Source organism: Bubalus bubalis, chromosome 16, assembly GCF_019923935.1.
Source record: "Bubalus bubalis isolate 160015118507 breed Murrah chromosome 16, NDDB_SH_1, whole genome shotgun sequence".
Classification (NCBI taxonomy): domain Eukaryota; kingdom Metazoa; phylum Chordata; class Mammalia; order Artiodactyla; family Bovidae; genus Bubalus; species Bubalus bubalis.
This window is the reverse complement of record NC_059172.1, coordinates 58,033,033-58,040,402: the sequence shown is the minus strand read 5'-3', so window position 1 is coordinate 58,040,402 and position 7,370 is coordinate 58,033,033.

Genomic DNA, 7,370 nt, shown 5'->3' with positions numbered 1-7,370 from the left:
CTATGGGGGGAGGGGCCAGAGGAGGACTGTTTCCCATAGGTGGGGGAGGGGCCAGAGGAGGGCTCTGTTTCCCATAGGTAGTAACTTCAGAACTTCTTCTGCCAGTTGAGAGACATAACTGGAGAAGGCAATAGTGCGAAGGACTAACTGATAATCTTGCAGCTCCATCTAGTTCATCCTCTAACCTCAAATAAGTGTTGAGCAAGTACAAACTGCATGCTGTTCATAACCAGGGGTGGTCAGCTCTTCTCTTAGGCATCTTGGGAGATGTGAACTCTAATTGCAAGCCAGGAAGGGCAGCCAGGCTTATCCAGTGCCTGTTAAATTATTGAGAATCGGACATTCCACTTGTCCAATCTTGTCTTAGCTTCTCCGCTATTAAAGCCTGATTCTCCTGGGGCTTGGAATGGCCCTCTACATACCTCTGACTCACTCCTGAAAGTTACAAGGCCCAGCTCCAACCTGAAGCCAGTAACATGCACACAATGTTATACAGATGTTACAGAAACAGCCATCCTATTCTAAGGTGGTCGTCACTTCAGTCTTGTCTGACTCTTTGAGACACCATGGACTGTGGCCCACAGGCTCTGCTGTTCATGGGATTTCCCAGGCAAAAATACTGGGATGGGTTGCCACTGCCTTCTCCAGGCAATCTTCCCAACCCAGGGATCAAACCCACGTCTCCTGCACTGAAGGTGGATTATTTACTTGCTGAGCCATTGGGGAAGTCCTTCTAAGATGGTAGATGAAAATATAATCTTCACCCCAAAGTGATCAGGGACACCAGCCTAGCAACAGAACCCCCACTGCCCTGCCCCCTCCAGCAAACATACTTCCAAGCTCCTGTTTCCCAAGACCACATTCTCTAAGCTGTAGCCTCGAGCTACCTGACAGGGTGATTCAGAAATCCCCTCTCTTGCCCTACCCCTCAGCTGCACGTGTCACATCCTCCCTGCCGGGTCTCAGCCTGATATCCTGGGAGTGTGAAAACAAACGGAGATAAAATAAATTAAATTTTTGTTTTTGAAGAAGAAATAAATTTTCATTTGAAATGACCTGAAAATACACTGCATAATTTAGGCAGGCACACAAATGACCAGCAAAGCAAGCTTGCAAAGGCCCCACTGCCTTTGTATTTGGCATCACGGGACTGGCTCAGAGTTACAGACTCAGACCGACAGAAATATTTTTCACCCCACGTAGCAAACACATCCAGACCGTGCAGAGGCTCCTGGCTCCTGTCTGGCAGCCCACTACGCAGAGGCATGAGAAGCTGAGCTGGCCGAAGCAGGAGACGCCCATCCTGGGTGGGAAGAGGGCTGCCAAGTTTGATGGAGACACAGTGACCAGGGTAAAGTGCCCAAGCTCTCTGTCAAAGGGAATCACATAAAGATCCTATCAACTCCCGCATCCCAAGATGGTGTGCAGGGAATAAAAAAAAGAATTTACCCTGCCAAGATACCCCCATGCCACTTTTCTTGGGAAATCCAGAAAGTTGGCCTTCCCAAATCCACAGCCACTTACAGACTCTGAATTCTTCCTGACCACGGAGGTGAGGTATGTATGCACTTAACATATGCCTGACATATGGTAAGTACTTAACAAAAGATAGCAATTAAAATCATTGTTGCTGCTGTTATTATTTCCCGGACATACACTCCTCTCTTCCCAGATGTCTTATCTACCTCCTCTCCAATCCCTGGAAAAAAGAGTCAAGGTTAACTGCCCCTCTAGTACATTCAGGCTCTTCAAAGCCAAGCTCCAAGCCGAAACTCGCAGCAAGCAATGCTTCCAGGACTGTGGAACTCAGCCCAGAGTACACCATGGAGACCCTCGTCGCAGAGGTGATGAGAATGCCCTGGTAAGCGCTCCTTCCGTCGGCAGAGGACTGTCCCGGGACTCTCCCTTGACCTCTCACCTGGTCACTAGGGTGAGGAGGGATGGCGGAAGAGCTGCTGAGAGAGGAGTCTGATGTTTAAGTCCAGGGTCCTTTGCAGTTCAGAGAGATTCTGAGCAAGAGACTCTCTTGCCAAAAGAAAGAGGAAGAAAACAGGCCCTGCTTACTAAGCACTAGACGTTGCATTTTGACCTGTGACTCCTTTCAGTTCTCAGCTGACAGAGACTGCTGAACATAATATTCAGGAAGAAGACTGACTCCTTTTTTGGCTCACTGCTCTCTGTCCCCTCCCAAGGGTAGGGCTTCACAAGCACCAGCTGAGGATCAAACGACCACCAGGACCTCCTACCTGCCCTTCTTTTCTGAAAGGGTGAACCTGTGTAAGCCCAAGGTCAACAGCATCAAATGTGAGACACACACACTTCCTCTACTGAGCAGAGGAAAATATTCAGGTACAAAGGAGACACTGAGTCATTCCCAGGTAAGTAATGTCACTGGCATGTGGCAAAAAGGCCAGTGCCATGGGGGAGACGTGACTCGGCTCCAGCCTGGCCCCATGATCTCTCTACGTGTTTTCACAGGTCAGTCCAGCTGCCCGTGAGCCAGTTCCAGACATATTTATGCCAAAAACAGGACTCAACACTAAAAAAAAGAGGGAGAGAGAGAGAGAAATTGGAAGAAAGAAACTACCCAAATAATCTATGCAGAAATGCACAGTTCAGAACACACACGTCTTAACAAACTCAAACATAAATCTCAGGCCTCAAGATAGATACCTCACAGCCTAGACTCGGCCTTCCCACTGGCATTTCCCAGGCAAACCCTAACCCCAGTCCCGCTCTTTGACTAGTGTGAGTAACCTCTTTAGACAGGAATAATGCCCTCTGTGTCTTAGAAGGTCAGTGCATTCCAAGAAACTTGAGGGAAAAAGAGATCAGAGTTTTTCCCTCTTGCTAATGAACCAACGGCAAAGCATTAAGGCTTCTGAAATCAGTATCATCAATTAATTATATTCTATTTGAGACACAGCCTCTGCTCACTACTGTTTATTTCCCTTCATATATTTTGAGATATATTTCACATACCATAAAATGTACTCTTGTAAAGTGTACAACTCTGTAGTTTTTAGCATTGCTCACTGCTTCTTAAATAAGAGAGCAAGAAGGTCTGAATATGATTAAAAATTTAAAAAATAATAAGTCTTCTATGTAGAGAAAGGTTTCCAAAGCTCAAGTAAGGTAGATTCTGTTCAAAATCTAAATAGTAGGTTTGTCTCTTGAAAATCGTTACCAAATTGAAGTCAGGATTATATTTCTGGATCTAAGGTAGGGATAAGAAATAGAGGAATCTGCAACTGAATTTAGCCATCTATATCCTTGAAAGATTCTGTGTGTGTGCTTAGTCGCTCAGTCATGTCTGATTCTTTGGGCTCCTATGGACTACAGCCCACCAGGCTCCTCTGTCCATGGGATTCTCCAGGCAAGAATACTGGAGTGGGTTGCTATTCCCTTCTCCAGAGGACCTTTCTGACCCAGGGATCAAACCCAGGTCTCCTGCATTGGAAGCAGATTCTTTACCATCTGAGCCACCAGGGAAGCCCCTGAAAGATTCTACGGCTTATTATTTTGAAAAAACCTGCATGGACCCAGGGCCCTGCTTCCCTAGTCCAGAAAACATGTATCACACTGCCCTCTAGCAGCCAGCCTAGGGAATCACATCCAGCTTTCAGCCAAACAGGATCTCTGCCCTAAGGATGTACTGTGCTCATACATGTAAAGGCAGAGAAATTGGAGGGAGGAGGAATTCACACATTTTCCAATGTCCACTAAACATAAAGCTTATCTGGGATAGACTCTGCTTCCCTTCCACCTCAGTCTCTGCTTGAAAACAGGTGATAAATTCTTTTGTTAAGAGGAAAAAATTTGATTGTTTAAGATTTTCAAAGTATCTGAACCTCTTAGTCCATTCATGCTGCTGTAACAAAAATACCATAGCATGGCTTCAATAACAAATATTTCTTATAGTTCTGGAAGCTAGGAAGTCCAAGATCAAGGCACCAGCAGACTTGGTAACTAGTGGGGCCAGTTTCCTGGCTCACAGACAGCTAGTTTCTTGCTGTGCTTTCACATGACCAAAAAAAGCCAAAAAAGGCAAGAGATCATTCTTGAGTCTCTTTCATAAGGACTAATTCCATTCTCAAGGGTTCCACCCTCATGACCTAATCACCCCCTAAAGGCCCCACCGCCCAATACCACCAACTTGGGAGCTAGGGTTTCAACAAATGAATTTGCGGGGGAGGGGGAATACAACATTCAGTCCGTAACAGCCTCTTAAAGTGAGTTCTTCCCAAGAAACAGTGTAGGGCCCCACAAAACTGAAGTTAAAACCTGAACCCATATGGAAATAAAAGCCAGCTGCAGACAAGAGATGTGACAACAGGCTGGAAGCTGAATGTACTTGCTGCCACTCAGAGGAAAGGGGCTGGCTTCAACACAGCTTATGAAAGGATAAACTCAAAAGGCAGTAATTTGAGTGGGATCCAGTGTCCACAACCTATATTCCCTGGGGCCTTTTTTTAAAAATAAACTTTTTATTCTGGAAAAATTTTAGACTTACCGAAAGTTGTAAAGACAATACAAAGTTACTCGTTACTCTTCACAAAGACTTCTTGATGGTAAACTTACGTGCATTTTTCAAAACTAAGATTAACAGTAGCATAATTCTATGAAGTAAACTCCAGACTTTATTTGGATTTTACCAGTTTCACCACAATGTTCTACCCTTGGGCCTTTTAAAAACAGGTTTACGGCAAGGAGCCAGAGGACCAGATAGGCAGCGTAGAGCCTAGTGTAACACTGGATCCTAGTTCCAACTCTGCCCCATGCTAACTACAGAAACTTCACGTTTATTTTCTGAGCTGTTTCCTCTCTAAAGTACCTTTTCTCCCAAATGCTGATGCTAGACACAAGTTTAGCCTTCATCTCCCTGCCTAACCTCTTGTCTGACAGCCACTAACCAACTAGAGAAGAGATATTCCTCACTTGGTAGTGACTTCAGTTGAGACTCCCCAGTTAGAGAATGGAGTCCCCCTGGGATTTTCAGATCTTAAAATTCTTTTAATAAAATCCATGCATCTCTCAAATGCCTGGGGGGCAGAGAGCCTTTCTTCAGGACTGCAGCAGAGAGAATGGCTGTCCCAACAACATTCATTTTCCCCTTCTTGCTGGGTGTACATTTCTCAAGCTCCTTTGCATTAACGGGCAGCCACGCAACTGAGCTGCAGCTAACCATATGTGAGGGGCAGTATGCCACTTCTACAGCTTGCCCATAATATCCACCAAGCAACCCTCCAAGCTCTGCCCAACTCGCCAAAATGGCGAGGCCCCAAGCAACCTCGGAAGCCATGTTAATGTTGCCATCAGCCTGGTCCCTAAATGACTGCATGGAGTAGGGATGCCCCCTCCCTCTGCCCCAATCTGAAACTTCCCTGGACATGAGTGAGGAGGGAGAACAAACTTTCTTTGTATAGGCCAGTCCACTTGGCTGTCACAGCAGTTTAGCCTATTCCAACTGATAGAGGTAGTAAACGTCAATTCCATTAGAGTATGATCTTGCTTCTGGATGTGTGCTTAGAGCCGCAAGCACAGAGAATAGAGTGGATCGCATGACGGAGTTTAGCACACATTATCTCATCCTCCTCTGTTTCTCCTTCCCTCCTTTATTCCCCACTCTAGTCCCATTCTGTTCCCTCCCACAGACCCCATTCTAGTGAGTTAAGGTATACATTCTCCTTTAAAACTGCCTTCTGTGTTTCTGTTGTTTTCTGTGTTCAATTCACTTAAATAATTTTTGCTGTAAATTCCATTATTCCCTCCTCACCTGGAGTCTATCAGGTCCTAGTAGCTGCATCTGACTCCTTTTTATAATATTTCATCATATGCATATACCACATTTTTTACTAATCAATTCCTTTAGAGACAGGCATCTAAGTTGTTTTCAGCTTCTTGCTACCCAAACTGCATATAGATAAACTTCCTTATACCTAACTCCTTGAAGATCTGTGCAAGTTTCTCTGAAGGATAAAGCCAGGAGTGCAACTGCTTTGATGAAGGGTATGCACAAACTTAATGAATCAGTTATCTATTGCTGTGTACTATTACTTCAAAATTTAGCAGTTTAAAACTAATAACAGCCACAGAATGAGAAGAAATATTTGCAAATCATCTGATAAGAGAATTTTTACCAGAATATATAAAGAATTCTACATAAGAGTGTGTGTGCACGTATGTGTCTGTGTGTGTGATAAACAACTCAGCTGAAAAAATGAGCAAAGGATTTAAATAAACATTTTCCAAAAAATATATATATATTCAACATTAGGCATTAGGGAAATGCAAAATCAAAAATACAACAACATACCACTTTTATCAATACTTACTGTCTTTGATTACAGCTAGCTTTATACCATTAGGATAGCTATAATCAAAAAGACAGAAAGTATTGGCAGGAATTCCCTGATGGTCCAGCGGTTGGGACTTGGCGCTTTCACTGCCATGGCCTGGGTTCAGTCCCTGGTTGGGAACTAAGATCCTGAAAGTCATGCAGTATGGTCAAAAACAGAAACAAGAACTGGCAAGGATGTGGAGAAACTGGGACTTTCTTACGCTGCTTTGGATGTTTGGTAGTTCCTCAAAAAGTAAAACTGGAGTTATCAGGCGTGCATGTGCGCTCAGCCGCTTCAATCATGTCTGAATCTTTGTGATCCTACGGACTGAACCCCACCAGGCTCCTCTATCTGTGGGACTATCCTGGCAAGAATACTGGAGTGGGTTGCCATTTCCTCCTCCTGACCCAGGGGTTGAAGCTGAAGCTTCTCACTGCAAGTAGATTCTTTACTGCTGAGCCACCAGGGAAGCCCTGGAGTTACCATATTGAACTAAAAATTCTACTCCAAGAAAAGTGAAAACATAAGTCCATACAAAAACTTGTATGAGTATTCATGGCAGTATTATTCACAAGAGCCAAAAAGTGGCTACTCATGTATCAACGCATGGATAATTAAAGATGTGTTATACCCACACAAGGGAATACTATTCAGCCATAAAAAGGAATGTAATGTTGATACATACTACAACACAGACGAACCTTGAAAACATTATGCTAAGTGAAAAGAGCTACACACAAAAGGCTACATGTTGTATGACAGTCCATGCACACATTATATGAAATGAATCTAGAACAGAAAAACTGGTGGTTGCCTAGAGCTGGAGGAGATGGGGACACATAAAGAGTGACTGCTAATGGATATAAAGTTCCCTGAATCCAAAATGTTTCAAAATTAACTATGATGAAGTTATAGTTCAATTCCACAATCTACTAAAAACCACTGAATTGCTGTACACATTAAACAAGTAAACACTATAGTTATGTGAATTACATCTCAAGCTGTTAAAAAATAATAAACAACTACTAC